The following is a 21677-nucleotide window of genomic DNA, read 5'->3' as shown; positions in this document are numbered from 1 at the left end:
GTATGCAGAGCCATTATTACTTAAATATAATGAATTTAAAAAGACTTCGCAAGAGAAATAAGATCACACTCTAGCAACACGAGACTTCTTTAAGGAAAAAGAACACACTTGTGCATGCACACACATCATACAAGTGTACTTGGTCCCTGAGTGATGTGGGTGCTGCCCTGTGCTGCCAGCTCCTAGAATTGGTCTCCTTTTGCATCCCATGTTCTATGTCCTAACACTTCTCCACAGTGAGCAAGTTGGGTGATGGGGAGGCCTCCACACCTTTTCTAAGGCAAGCAGCTTAGAGACAGGAAAAAAAGGAGTTGATCAAAAAGGAGATTCTTTATACTACACTGAACAAACTTTTTGGAATAAATTAAGCACAGCATCATAAGAAACGCAGAGCAATGCCAGAAAAAAAGAAAGAAACAGAATTTTCTTAATTCTGTTTCTTCCTACTTTAGTCACTCAGGATATTTCCATTATATTCCTCCAACACTTAAGCTGTCATCTCTAGTGGAATTTCCCCACCCACCCCAATCATTTGAAAAACTTCTGGAAAAAACCCAAAAGTATAATCAACTTTGCCAAATGACATTCAGATTTTGTCCCCACCCTAATATTTGGCTTTTCATCCTTATTTCTCCATCTCTTTCCATTCTTACTCCCTTTCCGTCTTCCCCCAACTACAAACATATCCCAGCAATTATTTCCTTTCTTCCCCACTCCCTAACTCCTGAGATTTTCAACAGTAAGTTTCTTCATTCCCCTCATCGCAACTTCAATTCTTCTCTCAATACAGAAAGTCAAGAAATGTACAAAATCCTAAGTCTTCAAGATGCAGAATTTAATATGCTGAAGACTTCTTGTAGAGGAATTCTTCCAAGAAAAACAAAAACAGGATTCTCCATCACCTACTTTTCAGACAGCCCTCCAGGAGCCCTCCCGTCAGCTGTTTTATATGGTTTCTTCTAGATTAACTAAGGTCAAACACAGGTGACAGTGAGTCTGAGGCTGTGTGTGCCAGTATATTGTCTGAATCCATAACAACTGCCTCAAAAAGGACATCTAAATACCCACCGACCAAAGCAATGTGCAAATCATGCTAGACTTGCTTTTTCTGCAGAGATATTCCTGAAATCCGCATTACCAGCAGGACTATCAACTCGCAGAGAGGAGAGAGGAGGCCATGTTCCCTAATTTGCCTTAAATGTGTTCAGAACCCTTTTAACAAGTTATAGTAATAATAGGGTGAGCCTACAAGGTGCCCTGCTAGTACTACGGAGATGAGACAAAGCGGAGCGGAGAGAAGTAGAAGGAAAGAAGGAAAATGACAAGACAACGTCCTTGGCCTTGAGCTGAGTCCAGACTGCTCATTCACACAACCCCGTGGAAGGTTAACATTCATAACGTGCCCGCATTTCAAGATAACAGTTGAAGAAATGCCGTTAAGACTTGTGTGAGCAACTGCCAAAGGAATTATACAGCTAAGAACTCCTACAGGAATTCAGCAAAATAAGGCAAATATAATTCCAGAGTAGAAGAAATTTGGCATAGGAGATGATAACTAACAGTTTGGCAAAACCACTAAAAAGTTTGAAGACATTTATTGTTTTAACATGGCAGAAAAGAAACACTTCAAAGACACTTATGCTTAGTGTAAAACATACATTTTCAAACTTCACTCCTTTCAGGTTCACATCAAATAATCCTAAAATAGCAGCAATCCAGCCATCTCATAATGGTTTCTAAACTTCTCCAAATCACTTGGGGCAAATTAAGTTAACTACACAGGTGTGTTTGGGTAGTCTCAATGTTTCACTTTTTTTCAGACTCAAAGTTATATGAGATGGATTCAATAAATTCTCTGGGGCAATGCTTTCTAATTTATCCTAGAGGATAATACTTCACAAATTTTCACCAGTTAAATAGGCAGAATGGGATAGTTAAAAGTATACTGGGCTAGGTGGAACCAGTTCTAATGCCAGCTCTGAAAGTCATGGGAATTAAGAGCAAGTCATTTCACTTCACTTTACTAAATTTTCTCATCTATAAAATAAAGACAGGGAGGATTCATTACCTCTTAAAGTACCTCATAGTTCTAAAGTTCTACATTCTAAAAAAACTACTTGGCATGGCAAAACCAAACATATAGTATGAGCCCTACTTTGTGAAACGTATACAAATATGCATTTACTGAAGTATTTAAACCACAGAATGTATGGTTATAAATAATAAAAACAATATAATATTGAGTGATTATGTCTGAAAGTGGGAATAAGGCTGGCTTTTATTATTTGTTTCTCTGTATTCCAAGTTTTATTCAACAAACACATACATTTATCATGAAAAAGATTCAATCCCTTGCATCCAAGCTTGACATTTGGAATCAGAGCTCTTCAGCCTCTATGAAATACACGGGATATCAGAGTTCTCTTGGAAACATTACAGGCCCGTCTTGGATTAGGGGGAAAGCCCCTCAACTTTGTTTTTCCACAACTACTTTTCTCAACTAGTATGAATCCCCTCCGCTGTCCCCACCCTTCCCCATAAAAATCTCTTGGGAGTGATTGAACGCAAGTAACCTAAAACTGGAATTTCTGGAAGTGCGTGGTCTTCCAAAAGCACTGTATTTTCATCTCCCTACTTCCACACACACACCCAGAATTGGATTTCATACTTATTTTGCAACAAAACCTCACAGCAGTACTTAAACGTCCTTAAAAAAAAAAAAAAAAAAAAAAAAAAAAAAGGCATGGGCAGGCTATATTAAAAAAAAAAAAAAAAGAATGATTTGGCACCTGTGGAGGTGATGTCATTACCAGCCATGGCTCTGAACTGTCTCTGGAATGCAGCTTAGGCCACCCAATGCTATTTAACATAAAAACAGTCTTTCCTGGCCCAAGAAACCTCACAGTCACACTTGACTGTACTCGGCTTAGGAATCCAGCATTTACAACTTTTCAGCTTTAAACATTTCGTAGAGCACAGCAGATACAACCAGCACCATCCTTGAAGGTCAAACTTCAGCAGCTCTAAACCGTTACTTAACATCCAGCAGGCCTGAGAAGGACTAATTCTGCACGCCTGTCTATAGGCAACCCCTGACTCATGATAGGCCAGATTTTGAGTCATTGCCTTGGGGGGAAAAAAAACATACATGCACGCCAACCCAAGATGAAGTGAGGACTTGCCTGGGGACAGAGTGAGCACAGTGGGGGGATGAGAGGAGGATGACACAAGGGAAGCTGGAGACGAGAGCCTCAATCCTTATTCTGTAAAATGAAGCTAAGAAAACCTAATTCTTGGCTATCTGTAGGTAAGATAAAATAATATAGAATGACGGTTTCTGACATAAAGTAAACTCTAAGTAAATGTTAGCTATTATTATTTTTCTCCCCCAGAAACAGTCATTAAAAGGAATATTAATTCCCCAAGCCTGCTTAAGAAGGTCCAATTAATCTATAACACACCTGAAAGTACTTGAAAACTTAACTGCAAATTTTAACACTTCTAAGGAAAACACACATAAGGAGTTTCAACTAAAACACATTTGCTCCCCAGAAGAATGAGCGGGGGATGACCCTTTCTGCCATCCTTCATTCATACTAGACAGCCCGATGAAGAATCCTGATCCCACCACTGCTCCAGCCAGGGGCCCACCCAGAGATCGGGTACCTGACCAGGGGTTGGCATGGCAACTCTTGGAAACTGGGGATAAAGATCCACGGGAAACTGGGCCTCCGCCCAAACCACCTAACTCCCCACTCCACAGTGCCCTGATCCCTTTTTTAAGAGCCACGGAACTGTGGCCACCTGCTTCCCACTGCCAACACCTGACCAACATGGTCCAGTACGAAGGGAAACGAAACTCTCCACCTCCCGAGTTCAGTCTAGAAAGCCACACAAGGCCTTACAATTTACTGTCAAGATTTTACTACTCAAAGCAATGGGAGGGCTTCCCTGAAGGCGCAGTGGTTGAGAGTCTGCCTAGCGATGCAGGGGACACGGGTTCGTGCCCCAGTCTGGGAAGATCCCACATGCCCCAGAGTGACTGGGCCCGTGAGCCATGGCCGCCGAGCCTGCGCGTCCGGAGCCTGTGCTCCACAACGGGAGAGGCCACAACAGTGAGAGGCCCGCGTACTGCAAAAAAAAAAAAAAAAAAAAGCAATGGGAAATGGACCAGGAACATCCAGATGTGTTTGTCTGTTTCACATTTCTAAAGGCAAAGCCAAGATCACACTGGGATGCTAATGCTAATTTATTTTTTAAAAATCATCAGGACAGCAGAAGAAGAAGCCAGAACTTGTATCTCACAATTCCCACGACTGTCTACTTGATCTTTCACTGAGTTTTTTCCCCTCACAACCCTCTAAAAATTAATTTTCAATTTTCTACGGCTGATTACGTGTTATATGGTCACCATAACTCTAAGTTGCAGAAAGCTCTCTCCCTATGACCCAGAGCACATCAAAAGCCCCCTCTCCTCACCCCCCAGCTTTTACAGAAGTACAGAATCTTGGCGATGATCCACACGCCGACTTTTTTCCAATCTATTTCCCTCAGTCTGACAGGGAAGCTCCACAGACCCAGTGTTGAGCCAGAAGGTCAACCGATACCTGGGTCATACTTTTCTCTACCACCCGACCACGTGTAGTCTCTACTAGGGGAGATGGGGGCTGAATCCCAAATCGAAATCGTTTTTATTACCCATACTCCTACCTACTCCTTTCTCTAAGGCACAGAGCAGAGGGGTGTGGGTGTGGGTGTGTGTGCATGCGCGCACGCGTGCGCATTGGTTCCTACTTTAAAAGCGAACCCCGTGATCCTGCCCTCCGCACCCTCAGTTACCCATTGCCACGATTCCCAAACACTAGCTTTCAATTTTTTGTGACCCAGAGTAAAACATTTACATCCCAACCCAGTTCACAAATACACGGTAAACACACCCAGTTTTAGTGGAAACACAGTTTTCAAATGGTCGCTCTGATCAGGCCTAAAGCCTAAGCCCAGGCAGTCTGTGCCAAATCCAGCCCCAGCCCCTCTCCCCAGTGAGCCTTCTCCCTGCCAGCGGGCTGCCTCAGCGGAAAAAGGGGCACCTCTTTCCTTCCACTCCCCTTTCTCTTTCTTCTCCCAAGGGGAAGATTCATGCAGTGGCAGAGCTCCACTCCAGCCAGGGAGGTGGATCCAAGGTACGATAATTGCTGATGGAAAACTTTTCCCAAAGGGGAAGGCTTCTTTTTTCAATTCAGGTAGAATTCTGTGTAGGCTAGATAAAGCCCCAACTCTCATGCTGTTTATTCATTTTCTAAATGCCAGTCACGACCTTCTAAAATGATTTCTTGGGAAATCCTGCCCCAGACCTATATATAATCCTACCATTACCTCATTTTCGTTCGTCCCAACCTCTGATCCCCTTCCGCCCTGCTTCCTGAACCACCACCCCCAACTACTTTGGCCCTGAGCAGCCTGTGCCTCCACCACCTTCCCGCTGCCCTGTCTTCACTACCCTACTTCCGCAGCTTGGATTCCAGGGGCCACCACTAGATCCTCAGCTCCCAGCCCCGCTGTCCTCCAGCACATCTGTGTGCTCTGTGGCTCCACCTAACTCCAGCCTTACTTCAGCCTTGCACCCATGCCGCCAAACAAAAAACATGTGATGATAACTTTTCTCCATTCAAATTCGTGGTCACGAACTTTAACAGGACTCGTAGAGATCTCCAGATATATCCTACGACAGTTCCCTAGTCAACCCACACCGCCACTCTCCTGAACATAGATTTCACACTTATACATAAAGCAAAAAAAATGACAGACAAAAAATATGACACTGGATACTGGATCTTCCTATGATCTCAGCCACAATCTAACTACAGCTGTCCTCCAATAAAGAAAACCAGAGAGTGTTCAACAAAGTCAATGTTATAAGTAAAGAAACAAAAAAGTTACTAGCCATTCTTTTTCTTAAAAAATCTGCCCAGTACAAGGCTGACTTCCAATATTAACAAGTTTAAGGGCATTTAACCATTAAAGAAGAAAAGAAAAAGTCTTGGTTTTCTCTTATTTTACAAAAATGTTTGGTAATATTCTCTCAATTCTCTTACCAAAGTAGTCCATGTGCAACTCTGCCCTGCCTCTCTAATCACTGTCAGGCATAACAGTTCATTGTCCAAATATAATTTGTTCAGCCATGCAAACACCTGTGCAATCAGGCATGTTCAATTTACAAGGGACAAGTCCAACGGCGTGGCCACAGTGATAAGCACTGGTGCCTGGCTAGTGGGCCTTTTGCTGAAAGAAACAGCTTTTCCCATAATTATCTCTATTTTGAATCAAAATGTCTAATAAATGTTTTTATGTAATTCAACAGAAAAACAAAACAGGTGCATTACAGAGTTGCTGTTTATTCTAACCCAGGCCACTAACAGTGGCACTCAGGCACATAATAAACCCCAGAGCAAAATAAAGCTGTGTCTCTTGAAATTCAAGGGCCAGGAGAAGTGAAAGCTAAGTTAGCAAATTTGCCCAAGGAGACAATAAAAGGTCAAGACCAGAATTCAATGTGCTGTAAGAGAGCTGCCACAGGGAAATCACTGCAGGGTTTCAAGTGTTACTTCTATCACTTTAAAACTCAGTTCTTGAGACTTCCCTGGTGGCACAGTGGTTAAGAATCTGCCTGCCAATGCAGGGGACACAGGTTTGATCCCTGCTCTGGGAAGATCCCACGTGCCGCAGAGCAACTAAGCCCGTGCGCCACAACTGAGCCTGTGCTCTAGAGCCCACGAGCCACAACTACTGAACCCGTGTGCCATAACTACTGAAACCCACGCACCTAGAGCCCGTGATCCACGACAAGAGAAGCCACTGCAATGAGAAGCCCGCGCACCGTAACGAAGAGTAGCCCCTGCTCACTGCAACTAGAGAAAGCCTGCACACAGCAATGAAGACCCAACGCAGCCAATATCTATCTATCTATCTATCTATCTATCTATCTATCTCAGTTCTTGCTGGAGAGGGGCCATACACGACCTGACTACTCAGTTGAGAAATCCAGACTGAAATCACATATGCCAGAAAATAGGTAGATTTGAGAACATGCAAAGGCTATATGTCCTTCAGAGCAAGAGGGTAATTTAGCTTAGAGGAACCTCAGGTAAAAGACATGAACACCACTTAGACCTGCAGATATGGCCGAGGCCACGGGCTAGCCTTCCCGCCTCAGTCAGCCAGACTGCTAACATTTAAAAAAAAAAACAAAAGTGCACAGCACAAGCAACACCAATAAGGTCATGTTAACATAACAATTCCTACCCTTCACTTACTTAGGCTCCTTTCTGGCACCCTGAGTTTCCAAAGCTCTACCAACTGTCTTCTGTTACTGAGTTTTAAGATTCCTCAGGTGTTTCTTCCTCCTCTTACTCCTCCCTCCCCCTCCTCCTCCGTTCATCCACTCCATGTGTAGGGAATGGCCACTATATACCGAGCACTGTGCTAGGACACATAACCTAGTAAGGGCTGCAGGAGAGGAAGCCAATGATTACAATTCACTCTGAGAAATACCTACTTAAAGCAACCTGCAAAAAAGCAGACGCGCAGAGAATGATGGTAAAATCCATCTCTGAAGGATGAAGTTACAAAGAAAGGAGGTACAGCCTCCCAAGTACTTGCAAAGACATCAAGATACCAGTACAGGTTGCTCCTTGCAACTTGTTACATTTAATCAAAATCACAAAGGTTAGGCCCAAGAATTCACAAGACAAAATGCAAAAGTCAATTTCCCTACCAATATGGCAGCTATGCGATAGTTATTGGACCTAGAGATTTCTTCTTTTTCAGATTATCGGAAAATTCCATTCATCCATTCTATTTGTTCTCAGTTTACAAAAGCTAGTCAACAGTTGGCACTGTCGGTATGTGTGGGCCTATGAAGATCACTCACAATTGTATCCTCTGAACTCAATATAACGGTGAGAGGCACACTACGACCTTCATCCCAGTCAAAACTGCAGTGGGTATTCCTTCCATTCTTTTGCTTTTCTCCCACCCCAAGCTAAGGTATTTCATGTAGCATTCTTATGAGGTAGTCAACTAATCCTGGCTAAGATAATGGCAGATAACAGTTGAAGGTGTGACCTCATCTAGGTCAGGGTAGGGGATGAAGGTAAGGAGCAGCTAGAAGATAGAATCCAGTGCAAGGTCAACTTGTGTCATTTGGCTTAGGGCTAGGTGAGCAGACAGATGGATACCCTCATCCGCCACCTCTAGAATAGAGAATAAAAACTTGCCAAATTAACAGAGCTGTTCTTTTATTTTTTTAAAAATCTTAGAGGACTTCCCTGGGTGCACAGTGGTTAAGAAGCCGCCTGCCAATGCAGGGAACGTGGGTTCGAGCCCTGGTCCGGGAAGAGCCCACATGCCTGCCGCAGAGCAACTAAGCCCATGCACCACAGCTACTGAGCCTGCACTCTAGACCCCGTGAGCCACAACTACTGAAACTCGTGCTCTGCAACAAGAGAAGCTACCGCAATGAGAAGCCCATGCACAGCAAAGAAGACCCAACGCAGCCAAAAATAAATTAATTAATTAAATATTTTTTTTTAAAAATCTCACAAAAACAGAAACAGTTTCTAATAAGATTTGGTCTGTGTCCTATGTTAGCTAGGTCAGGGTATTTCAACCTCTGCACTCTTTGACATTTTGGCCAGATAATTCTTTGTTGTCTGAAGAGCTGTCCTGTGCATTGTAGGATGTTTAGCAGCATTCCTGGCCTCTACACAGAAATGCTAGTAGCGCATCCTCAAGTCATGGCAATCAAAAATGTCTCCAGACATTGCCAAATGTTCCCTACAGGACAAAAATCACCTATCCATCCCCATCCCAGTTGAGAATCACTGTGCTAGATTATGAGCACCAGCCTATTTACTAAATAAAGAAGACACTGATGTTGATGAACAGGGCAAAATGTTAAGAAAAGGGTGACACCTTGGGCTTCCCTGGTGGCGCACCGGTTGAGAGCCCGCCTGACAATGCAGGGGACACGGGTTTGTGCCCCGGTCTGGGAGGATCCCACATGCCGCGGAGCGGCTGGGACCGTGAGCCATGGCCGCTGAGCCTGGGCGTCCGGAGCCTGTGCTCCGCAACGGGAGAGGCCACAACAGTGAGAGGCCCGCGTACCGCAAAAAAAAAAAAAAAAAGGGTGATACCTTAATCATCTATTGTCTGTAGTTTAATGAAAAGCTAATAGATATCCCCAAGAGAAGAGGGAGGTCAAAATTATGGCCAAAAAAGTAAAGTCTGGAGCAACAATAAGGCAACAACAAGTTGTTTTGTGAGTAACTGCAGATGCCTTTTTGCCATTTGGGTCAGTTTGTTTGTTTATTTTGGATTTAAGTTATTAAGAAACAATTTAGGCAACAATAAGTATACAGATCCTCAGATCTGGTGAAAGCTGCAACTGAAAGAGAGCTTAGTGAAAACATTAAAACTAAATCAAACCAAGTCTATCTTTATTCCACATATCCAAGCCCATTCTACCAAAAAAAAAAGTCTTTAACAGATTTTAATTCTACAAAATGAGTATCTGAAATAGTAACTATTCTGATATAATTAGTAACGCACAGACCAGACTCCAAATCCTGGCCGCTTTCAACCATTTTCTAGTTACCTGACACTTATCCTAAGCTTTTTCCCTCTCCAGAGAAATAAATGACATAGCCAATATAAGGACATGAGCATGGTGCCCGGCACACCGTCAGTACCATTAAGTGGTAATTACCAGTAGTTTCACATATGTTTTATAAACATACTTCTAATACAAAATGGAACACACCACCCAAGTGAACTAAGAAAACACACGCCTAATAAGTTAACTAAAAAAATCCATTCCTGGGCTTCCCTGGTGGCGCAGTGGTTGAGAGTCGCCTGCCGATGCAGGGGACACGGGTTCGTGCCCCGGTCCGGGAGGATCCCACATGCCGCGGAGCAGCTGGGCCCGTGAGCCACGGCCGCTGGGCCTGCGCTCCGCAACGGGAGAGGCCACAACAGTGAGAGGCCCGCGTACCGCCAAAAAAAAAAAAAAAAAAAAAAAAAAAATCCATTCCTGTAAAAACACACGCCTTAGATGCCAAGATTTACCTGCACTTTTTAAGGCAGGAGAAAAACAGATTACCCTCCAAGCCCATGGTTACAGTAAAAGCAAAGTATAAATGCTGCCCTTTTTTAAGTACCACACTATGCACCACTTGGGTTACCTCCAAATATATTTCCCCAGGTTCTTACCCAAGTCAACCAAAACACCACTTGAAGCAGTTGAGTTTTAAAATTCACTATATAAAATTTCTGTAAAGCCCAACAATCAAGTAGGAAAGAAGAGCATTTTCTCACACATACCCAGAACCAGTTTGCAGTTGCTGTTTTTGCCTCACAGAAGTTGTTTTCCAGCCACAAGCTACTACAAATTGTTCAGACCTTTTGGCAGCAACACAGGAAACTGCCCTTTTCACCCGTTCTCCCACAAAAATGTAGTCAATTTCTAGGCAGGCCCATCTCTCAAGGCTACTTGCTTTATGGAGCCAAATACACACCATTTTTCATTTAGCAATATGAAATGGTCCCAAATACCTTGCATTTTTGGGAAGAAAGCTGAAAAGTCACCAGAAGACCTGTGGGCAAAGCTCTGTATTAAGTCAGCTCATGAACTGCTAACCCCACGCTATACACCGGCAGTTAAAATTTACAGGGCATTTGGCATCACAGCTGTTTCTGTTTTATCCAAATCATCCGGGATGCAATAGGCAACATGTGAAGCCATTTCCCGAGCTTAATTGTCCTTGGCTTCTCACTATTCTCAACTTGTCATGTTTCAAATAAGTAGTCAAAGTAGGTACATCTGCCTTTTGATTAAAAAAAAAACCAAAAACCTCATATCTTCTTTTTGAATCTCGGGTTTTTCTACAGTCTTAAGGATCACACAAAGCCGCAAAGATGAAGTTTGTCTCAGCTTAATATTCAGGCATACAAAATAAATCTATATTTTTCTCCTTCAATTATTTCAGCGGAGGTGACAGCAAGCGGTGGTAAATTACTCAACAGCTGTAACATATTTAACTTCTAAAAATAAAGGCAAAATTGCCTTTTGAATGCAAAATAAAAGAAGAACCTTTGAAAACCACGAATTCCTTTGTATCCCATTTGGCTTAAAATTTCACAGATCATTTATAAATAAACAAATCCAAAACAAACAAACAAACAAACAAACTGACCCAAATGGCAAAAAGGCATCTGCAGTTACTCACAAAATAACGCTGGACACTACTCTGCCCTGGGAGAGTCAAATGCCAAAATGCAATCTGGTGAACCGAGCTCATAATTCACAAACTGAAAAAGAAAATCAGCCCAGTATTTTCCAGGGAACATTTCCTGTCTCCCCAGAATGACCTACAACCTCAAACAAGTTCCAATCATGACGCAAAGGTAACCTCTCCAAAAGGGTACAGTGTCAGAAACTGTCCAGAAACCACACAGACAAAAATGATAAGCAAAGGAAACTCGATTCAATTACACACACCCATTACTTTGATTTAATAAAAGACAACCACATTTTTCAGAGTCCAATATTAACACTAATTTAAAATATGTTCAAGTTCAGAACTCCTTTTCAAAGGTACACTAAATTTTTCCAGCAAATAAATCCTACAGACTATACTGGGAAGAAAACTAGAAGGCAAACCAAAGAATCCAAATTGAAAATTCAAAGGCAGTATCTTACCTGTCTAGTAGGTAAAGAGACCTGGCTTGCCTGAAGCTAGTAAGTACAGGAGGCACACCCTGTAGGTTATCTTTCCAATTTAAACAGATAAATTGCAGGTGTAAAACAAGCACTAATTGAGAACATGCTTTCATTCACTGCTTGATTTAACCTTAACCGGTAATAAACCAGACCATCTTTCATCTCCTTCCTCAAAACAGAACATCAAAGAGATTTTGCACTACTGTTTATCAGCTTAACAGCATCTTCAAAGTACATCTAATTGTTACTGTTTTTGAGAAAGTGTCTATTGAAGGCGTAGGAAGAAATGGCCTCCTTGTTAGAGATGTCTTTACCCTGGGGGGTCTGAGGTAGTCAACGCCAGCAGGAAACAGGCTGTAAGACAATCACCAAAGAAAGAAAAAGAATCATTCCTTGAGTTAACTGCCTACACCTTCACAAAACTTACTTTCGAATAAGTAAACAACAACAGAAGAACAGCTGCCCCAAGGTTATCCAGAGGCCTGGCATAAGAAGTCAAAGCACTCAAGTTCACTGTTCAAACACATGGGTTTTCTGGCCCACGTCAGAAAAGTTCAGCCTGGGAACATTTAATTCAGATTTGAGCTAAATGGGCAATTAAAGAATCTCTTTACTACTGTTACATTTTTAAATTTCTCACACCACTAGAAAACTCATCCTAAAATATAATTGGACTCTTTTAAACAGCAGAAGAGATGAAAAATGTAGAATCGGTCACTAATTTATCTCAGTGCTCATCCTGCTTTCACCTATATTCAATTAGTATTTATTTGTGCAGTTACTATATTAAAAAGCACAGCTAACACTGAGAGGGGTAAAGACTGCACAAAACAGAGCTGTATTTACTACCAAATAGGTGATGTCTGCATCTGTATTTACACACAGTAAGTTGAGGGTGTTTTGTGTGTTTTTGTTTTCTTAATTATCTCTGTGTGGTTTACTTTCTATATGGCAAGAGCACTGAAGGCCCTTCATGTGTCTAAATAAAAAACTATACACATTTGGCTTCAATAAAGCCAGCAGTCTCTTGAAGATAGGCTCCAGCCATGAATTGTCCACATTTGTGTGCTGGAAAGGGTGAAAAGGGCAGTTTTCTGTGCTGCTGCCAATGGGCTGAACAATTCGCAGTAGCTTGTGTTAGAGAACAACTTCTTTAAGAAGACCTTCAAGCTGGCTTGCTATACTTGTGCAAACTAACATGCTTTTTCTCCATTTACTCTTATTTTGTTACACCTTTTCCCGTAAAACCCTTCCCTGGCATTTTATAATCATGGTTTTAAATGATCTTGCCTAGGAAAAGAGTTTGAAAATAATGCTTAACAGGTTAACTGAAAACCAATGTCAGCACACACCTAACATTTTAGCATTAAAAGTCTTTCTAGTCTTCTCCATCCATAATATTAATACAGTATTAACTTTGTCCAGGTATTCACTTCTGGGAAGTTCTTCCTGAATGCATCCGGCAAACATTTAGTAAGCACTTAATAAGGAAACACACATACACCACCAGGCTGTTTATGCACTGTGGAGAAAACCAAAATGAATGAGAAAAGCCACAGTCCTTAAGAATTACTAATCTAGTAATGCAGAGAAAGGGAAAGGGCAGAACTCTGAGGCTGGAGGCGGGGGAGGTGTCAGAGAATCTGTTTTCCATAAATTTACTGGATGATTCTTGTGCATACTAAGGTTTAAGAACTAAGGTTTAATGTTTAAGAACTAAGATTTAAGGTTTGAGAACTGTATTCACCCCCGCCCCCAAAAGGCAATAAATTAGTAAGTCATTATTCACTTAAAAAAAGAAAAAAAAAGACTCAACACTAGATCACTCCAATTAGACAGTCACTATAGCTATATTTAAAATATCACTTCTCGGGGCTTCCCTCGTGGCGCAGTGGTTGAGAGTCTGCCTGCCGATGCAGGGGACGCGGGTTCGTGCCCCGGTCCGGGAAGATCCCACATGCCGCGGAGCGGCTGGGCCCGTGAGCCATGGCCGCTGAGCCTGCGCGTCCGGAGCCTGTGCTCCGCAACGGGAGAGGCCACAACAGTGAGAGGCCCGCGTACCGCAAAAAAAAAAAAAAAAAAAAAAAAAAAAAGTCTTCAGTAAAATATCACTTCTTATGCCGCATAAATGAAGTACACCTAGACAATTAAATTGTGTATTGGAAAAATATATAACTATGATAAAAAGAACTAAACTAAAACTCAGATAGGTTAAGTCCAACTAATGCCACTTAATTTGAATAAGAATTAAAATCCTGCCTATTATCTCAGAAAGCAATTAGAATAATTAAGTGAAAATATACATGAAAATGTTTTGCAAAGTGCTTTAAAAGCTTAGCTTACTATTGGTCAAGGAGCAGCTCTGTTTATAATATCCGCAGTAAAGAAGACCCTGTCAGGAATAAAAGAGGCAATGAACTAACACTGGTTGGATTTTAAAAATATATTTTTGGCTTCCAGAACCTTTACTGATGAATAGAAAGTATTTGCCCATGTTTGCATCTCTCAGTAGCCAGGTAGTGACATTATTTGACATAGCTTTAATACTGCTTTCATACTTAACATAAATATTATCATCACATTCATAGCCTGCATTTTTAGTTCAAGACTAAGTTTTTCAGATTTACCTGTGCTCATATATGTAACTTCACGTAGTTCATATATTTAAGTCATAACATGTCAGTGACCACTTCTTCCATGTCTCCGTGCAAAGGTGCAGGAATCTCTAGGGTTCCTACCTAGTGGAATGCGGGCTAGTGTGATATGGTCAATTTTACTTGATATTGCCAAAATGTTCTCCCAGGATGGTTGTCCCAATTTATATTCTCACAAACAGTGAATGATAATAACAATTTCTCTACATGTTCCCCAACACTTGATATTTTTAGACTTATGGTTATGGTTCAGTCTCTGTTTTAACTTGGATTTCCTAGCTATTAGTACTTACTTACTGGCCATTTGGTTTCCAGTTCTGTGAATTGCCTCCAGTCATCCTCAATTTTTCAATTAGGTTGTCTTTCTTTTTCTTATTAATTTATAGGAATTGTTCACATAAGCTAGCTTTTAATCCTTATAGGATACAGGCTAGAACAGACCATTTTTCTCATATTACTACAAGTATGGGAGTAAGTGATTCATGGCTGACATGCCTAGCCAAGAATGTCACCAAGGAACTGGCCTTTTAGCCTCCTGCTCTGCCATCTTTAACCAGTACCTTCAGCTTCTTCATTGCAAGACAGCTGTTGCAGCTCTAGACATTATATCCATATTCCAGGCAGAAGGAGGGAAAAAATGGAAAGAGAAAAACCAGACCCCATATTCAGGAAGCAAAGCTTTCTCAGAAATTCTTAGCTTACATCTCATTGCTCACAGCTGATGACTTTTGAAGGACCTCAAAGAAGACAGCCATTTTTAAATGGGTATAAAATTAGTAGAGTTAGTAAAAGACTTAAAAGCAAGGTAAGCTACTAGTAATGTCTTTCAAACATGCTTTACAAACATATTCATAGACCTGTCATTGCACTGCAGTATATTTTCATGTATGGAAGTTTATTTTAATAGAGTAAAATTCCTCAATCTTTTCCTTTATCATTTGTGCTTTCTGCTTCCTACTCCGAAACAATGCTTACATTTTCTTCTAAGAATTTTAAAGATTGGCTCTCCGCCTTTAAGCCTATCTATAATGCATCTATAATGAATTTGGGGATATGAAGTAAGGAATGAACTTTCATCTTTTTCCTGTATAAACAAATAAGTGGACATACCAGCCCTGTTTCTTTCACCTTTCCATACTGATTTAGACCACCTCTATAATATAACAAATTTCCTTATATTAGTTTATATGAAGTTTCTGGCTTGTAGCAGGTTCACTAGTCTAATTATCTATCCTTGCCCAACAGTTTTTTGGTTTGTTTTGGTTTTTTATAAATTTATTTATTTATTTTTGGCTGTGTTGGGCCTTGGTTGCTGCGCGTTGGCTTTCTCCAGTTGCAGCGAGCAGGGGCCACTCTTCGTTGCGGTGTGCGGGCCTCTCATTGCAGAGGCCTCTCTTGTTGTGGAGCACGGGCTCTAGGCGTGCGGGCCCCAGCAGCTGTGGCATGCAGGCTCAGTAGCTGTGGCTCGTGGGCTCTAGAGTGTAGGCTCAGTAGCTGTGGCGCACAGGCCCAGCTGCTCAGCGGCATGTGGGATCCTCTCGGACCAGGGCTGGAACCCGTGTCCCCTGCACTGGCAGGCAGATTCTCAACCACTGCGCCACCAGGGAAGTCCCACCTCAACAGTTTTAATAGCTTTGATATGTGTGGTAGGGCAAGTCTTCCCAACGTGTTCTTAAAAATTACTTTGCTCATTTCCATATGAATTTTAAGATCAACTGTTCCATAAAAACCCTGCCTGGATTTTGAGTGGACTTTCACTGAAATTATTGATGTATTCAGGGAAAACTGGTATGCTTATAATAACAAGCGTTCCCATCTATGGACAATGAACAGCTCTCCATTTACTCGGCAGCCATTGTTTTACATCCTTCAATGTTCCATAATTTATCCATAAAGGTTTTACACATCTTGTTAGATTTGTTCATAGATACTCTGCATTATTAGAACTAGAAATAAGATCTTCTTTACATAGCATTTTTAAGTTTGGCAATCCATGATTCAACTGAGTTTTGCACACAAATATTATATAAACCATGAAAAATAATGATTCTTCCTTTCCAATACTTACGTTCATTTCTTTCTTATATTGTATTGACAAGTTTCAAGAACCACATAAATGACTAAAAGTAATTTTTTACTTTGAACTTAAGAATATTATTATCATACTGTTAAGTATAAAGTTAAATATTATTTTGAAAAATATTATTTAGCATATTAGAAAATTATACTGCATTCCAAATTTAGTTAGTATTTTCAAGAATGTTGGCATTTCATAAAATGCCTTATCTAGCAAAACAATTATATGTTTCCCTTTCAGTTAGCAATATGATAAAATCTATTAAAGGAATATGAAAAGGTATATTATTCCTACATTTTTGAATTCTACTTGGTTATAACAGACTTTTTTTCTTTTTTTTACTGGGTCCTTACATATATTTATGAGTGACATTAGCCTATAGTTTTCTTTCTTTTTTTTTTTTCCCCCATTATTCTGGTCAGTATTTGTTATCAGAGTTATGTTGGTCTTAATATTTTAAGAACAATGCTTTGATATAGTTCTAGAACAGGGAGTTTTCTGTTCCATGGTAATATGAAAGCACTTCCCTATGGTTAGGCCCAGCAATTCATATTTTTCAATCTTTTCTATGATTATTATTTTCAAGATTTTCTATATCTTCTGGAGGAAAAATTTATATTTTCCTAGGATTATTTCTCTTTTGCTGGTTATCTTCTAAATTATTACCAGAAGTATATCTTCAAAATATCTTCTACTAGTTCTAAGGGTGTAAAATTTTTTTCCCATTTTTTTTCCAGCTATATTAGCTAAATGTTTATCCTTTATTGGGCAACTTCCCATCTCTCCCCCATTCACAGAATTAGCTCTTAGGTACCAACTCCATTTTTTTTCCTCTTCTAATTTTTGTTCTTGTCATTAATTCCCTCTTCCTTATTTATCAGGGCTTATTCTTGGTTCTCTTTCTATTGTCTTAAATGTAATGCTTAGTTCATTTCAGTTTTGTTTTTTTTTTCATTTAGTATGACAGTAATTTAAAGCTATGAAAGTCTGGTTTCAGCTTTTGTGGCCTAAGTTTTGCTATGTAGTATTTTCCTTGTTACTATGTTCTAAGTAATCTATAATTCTAGTTTTTATATTCTTCTTGACCCAAAGTGGTTTCCTCTTCCTCTATTGCTTACACGCATTCCAAGATGTTACAAACACTGGAGTTATCCACAGTTGAATGAAATGACAACAAAAAGACCAGTGAATTGATTTTCCATGTACCTCTCTCCATATTTGGTAAGATATGTCAATCAACAATTTATGCTCACTCTCTATATGGCGTCAACTCGCCCATCACTGATGATTATAATCAAAGTTGCTCAGTTTACTGATAGGATTTCCCAGGAGCCCCTCACCCTTCAGCTCTCGATGTGCTGCTCACACTCTTGAAACAATTTTTGAGCTCACCTTGACCCCACCCTCTCTCACCCACTTAACGTGGTTTAGTGAAGCTCACCCAGAAGAATACCATGTCATTAGTGAAGCTCACCTGGAGGAATAACATTTCTGCAAGCATCATCTCAAGACTGGAGGACTTCCTATGTTATATGCTGGTGGTTCAAACTATCTGTTAGAAGCTATAGCAGGCAAGAATAAATGAAAAACACTAAAAATCCTACATAGACTCAAAGAACTGCATTCCAATACGCTCCTGAGCAAAACCCTGGTGAAAATCACCAAACTAAAATAAAACAAAACAAACAAACAAAAAAATCAGGAAATATGGAAGGTATACACCCTTTTTTTTCCTAAAAAAATAACAAACGAACCAACCAACCCTAAGGAAAGAGGGAATCCCCTTTAAAAATGGTAATAATAAGAGCATCAGCTAATACTTCCCTAACACTTCCCATGTACCAGGCATTCTGCTGAGAGTTTTTGTATTTGTTAACTGATCTAATCCTTACTAAGACCCTATGAAGTCGGTTCCATTCTTGTTCCCCTTTCATAGATGATGAAACTAAAGCACACAGCTGCTAAGTGACAAACCCAGGCATTCTAGTTCCAGTAGTGATCCTAATTACTACACTATACACCACATGCTCAATACCAGCTCCCATGGATAACTGTCTATCAGCTCTATAGTAAAACCTTCATAAAGTCTCTCATCAAAGGGAACAATCTCTTAATTGCTTTATTTTAAATAATAAATTACTAACATGCTTGAGTTCAAATCCTGGCTCAACCAATCAGGTGCTATACAAATGATTTACTCTCCTCAGTTTCCTCATCTGCAAAATGAATTTTTTTTCACTTTTTTAAAAAAATAAATTTGTTTATTTTATTTATTTATTTTTGGCTGTGTTGGGTCTTCGTTGCTGTGTGTGGGCTTTCTCTAGTTGCAGCGAGCGGGGGCTACTCTTTGTTGCGGTGCGCGGGCTTCACATTGCGGTGGCTTCTCTCGTTGTAGAGCATGGGGTCTAGGCGTGCAGGCTTCAGTAGTTGCAGCACGTGGGCTCAGTAGTTGTGGCTCACGGGCTTTAGAGCACAGGCTCAGTAGTTGTGGAGCAAGGGCTTAGCTGCTCCGCGGCATGTGGGATCTTCCCGGACCAGGGATCGAACCCGTGTTCCCTGAATTGGCAGGCGGATTCTCAACCACTGCGCCACCAGGGAAGCCCTGCAAAATGAATATTGATAGCACCTATCTCATAAATTGAGTGTGGGCTTTAAATGACTTAAAACATTCTAGTCATGGGCTTCCCTGGTGGCGCAGTGGTTGAGAGTCCGCCTGCCGATGCTAGAGGACATGGGTTCGTGCCCCGGTCCGCGAGGATCCCACACGCCGCGGAGTGGCTGGGCCCGTGAGTCATGGCTGCTGAGCCTGCGCGTCCGGAGCCTGTGCTCCGCAACGGGAAGAGGCCACAACGGTGAGAGGCCCGCGTACCGCAAATAAAAACAAACAAAAAAAACATTCTAGTTATATTACTGAACCTGGTACTTGGCAAGCAATCTGTGTCAGAACCATTATAAGAATAGTGTAATCACCATTAATCCATTGTTCCTAGGGGGTATTTCCTTCCAATTATAAAAAGTCATCATATGTAAGCCTTTTAAAAATATTTTAAAAATCAAATTCTGTAAGACACTGTGGATATTACATATATTAAGTAATCAAATATGTCTCTGGATAAAATTCTTGTGATATCATCTTACCAGATTCAACTCTAGAGCATGATTTCCATGAAAACAGGAATTTGTGTCTGTTTTGTAAATCATTCTATTTCCATCAGTTACAGCACTGCTTGGCACCAATACGTGTTTGTAGAATAAATGAATAAAAAAGTGCTTAATCTCAAGCAATTTAGAAGGAAATGACGATGTTACGTCCTGGAAAACTATGTTAGATAAAAACTTTTCCACAAAAAGTTTCATGAAATGAAAGAATGGCAAAAGCAATCTTTCCATATTGATGAATGACATACTGCTATTTTAATATATATGTAATTACTAAGTAGTAAGTCAAACGCTTAAAGGATTTTATTATTTCATCTACCCTAAAAGTTTATACACCCACGATGACCTAAAAATCATCTGAAGGATGCAAACACCTTTCCTATGTATTTCTTTTCCTGCTCTCCTTCAGCTTCCCTCCAAAATTCCATCGAATCCTCAGGGAGCCCAAGATTTCAGTGGATACAAATGCAAACTGCCCTTTCTTGAAAAGAACTCTATGTCCACAGGATTATTTACCTTTCTTTTCATATCGAATAAATAAACCTTTTTAAAAACAAAATATTAGAGAAATCTTCCAGCTTATAAGTGGCAGGCGGCCATTATTATTTCACTCATTCAGGATCTATTTATTGAACACTCCCTGTGACTCAGGCACTGGGATAAACTCTAAGAAAGGAAGAAGGTACGACACAACCCATGTTCTCCAAGCACTCCCTGTCACTGATGGAGACAGACATAAAGGCATAATTATAAAGCAATATGAAAGGTCTACAACGGGCAGGATCACAGAGGAAGGAGAAGCCATCTGCTGCGGGGGCCAGGGCAGTGCAAGAAAACTTCACTAGGATGAGCACCCTTTTAACTGAACTTGGAAGGTCAGTAGAAGTTTAACAGGTGATGACAAGGGAAACTAGGCAGAGGGAGTAACAGATACAAAAGCCCAAGTCATGGAACAACACGGCGTGTCCATGAGGGGAATGAGTAATTTGTATTTTGGTATCACTACAACATAGGGCTTACGGTTGAGAGTCTGGGGAAAGGAGGTAGCAGAGCTGCCAGGAAGGAGGGGTGCTCACCAAAAAGGGTCTTATACCCAGGCCGAGGAAGAGGCTAAGGCACTATTAAGTCTCCCCTGCTCAAGAGGTTCCCACTTCTGTCCTAGAATCACGTGTGACAGATGGCGAATAAGCAGGACCACTAGCCAAAGCATTCACGTCAACGATGAGCACACGACAACTTATTTACGCTTTAACAATCAAGTTCCCAGACCAGACTGAGAGGTCTCTGACATCTTATTACAGTTTATATCGCAGACACCTACTGCCGCAGTTCCTTTACTTAACAGATGTCAAGAGCCTGCAATGCACTAGAAATTATAATTAGCACTGGACACTCATGGATCTTACACTATCTCCTCCCAACTAATCGCAGGACCTCTCTGACGAAGTGATAGTTCAGGTGGCACCAGAGAATGAGAAAAGGTCAGCCTGTAGGATTTTCAACTCCTATCCTCTACTTACATCCTCAGCTGACGTTTAACAACAAATAACCTCCTCCTTAAAACACTTCTACTTGTATTCAAAGTCATCCTTCTCTGAATTCTCTGGTTTCTGGGTCCACTTCCTCTATATTCCTCGTTCTCTGAGTATCATTCCAAAACTCAGTACAGCTCATTTCCTTCGCCACCGGAGGCCTCATTCTACTCTGCTTATTTCAAGTTTGTTTTGTTTTGTTTTTAAAGCCATTTGCTTTTCTGATTGCTTTCATATAAATTATCTAATTGAGAGGCAATACAATGTAGTGGTTAAGAGTGTAAGCTCAGCAGTCAAACACACCTACAAGTCCCAAATCTACCCTTGGTAAATATGTGATCGTGGTTGCTTCTCTATGCCTGTTTCCCCTCCCATACAAGAGGGATAAGTATATCCAATTCCTACTTGTTTTGAAGATTAAATAAGACACTGCACACAGTAATCAGCATTACACCACAGTTAGCTATTTTATTATTAAT

The 21677-nt window shown here is 40.8% G+C and overlaps 1 protein-coding gene across 14 annotated transcripts in view; it reads right to left on the bottom strand.

The window, feature by feature from the left end:
• Positions 1-21677, bottom strand: part of EPB41L2 (erythrocyte membrane protein band 4.1 like 2) — a 275854-nt gene that overhangs the window by 217353 nt on the left and 36824 nt on the right. The gene's annotated exons all lie outside the window — the stretch shown is intronic.

The sequence above is a fragment of the Mesoplodon mirus genome (assembly GCF_964341445.2).
Source record: "Mesoplodon mirus genome assembly, chromosome: 10".
Taxonomy (NCBI): domain Eukaryota; kingdom Metazoa; phylum Chordata; class Mammalia; order Artiodactyla; family Ziphiidae; genus Mesoplodon; species Mesoplodon mirus.
This window is presented reverse-complemented; position numbering and strand designations above follow the sequence as displayed.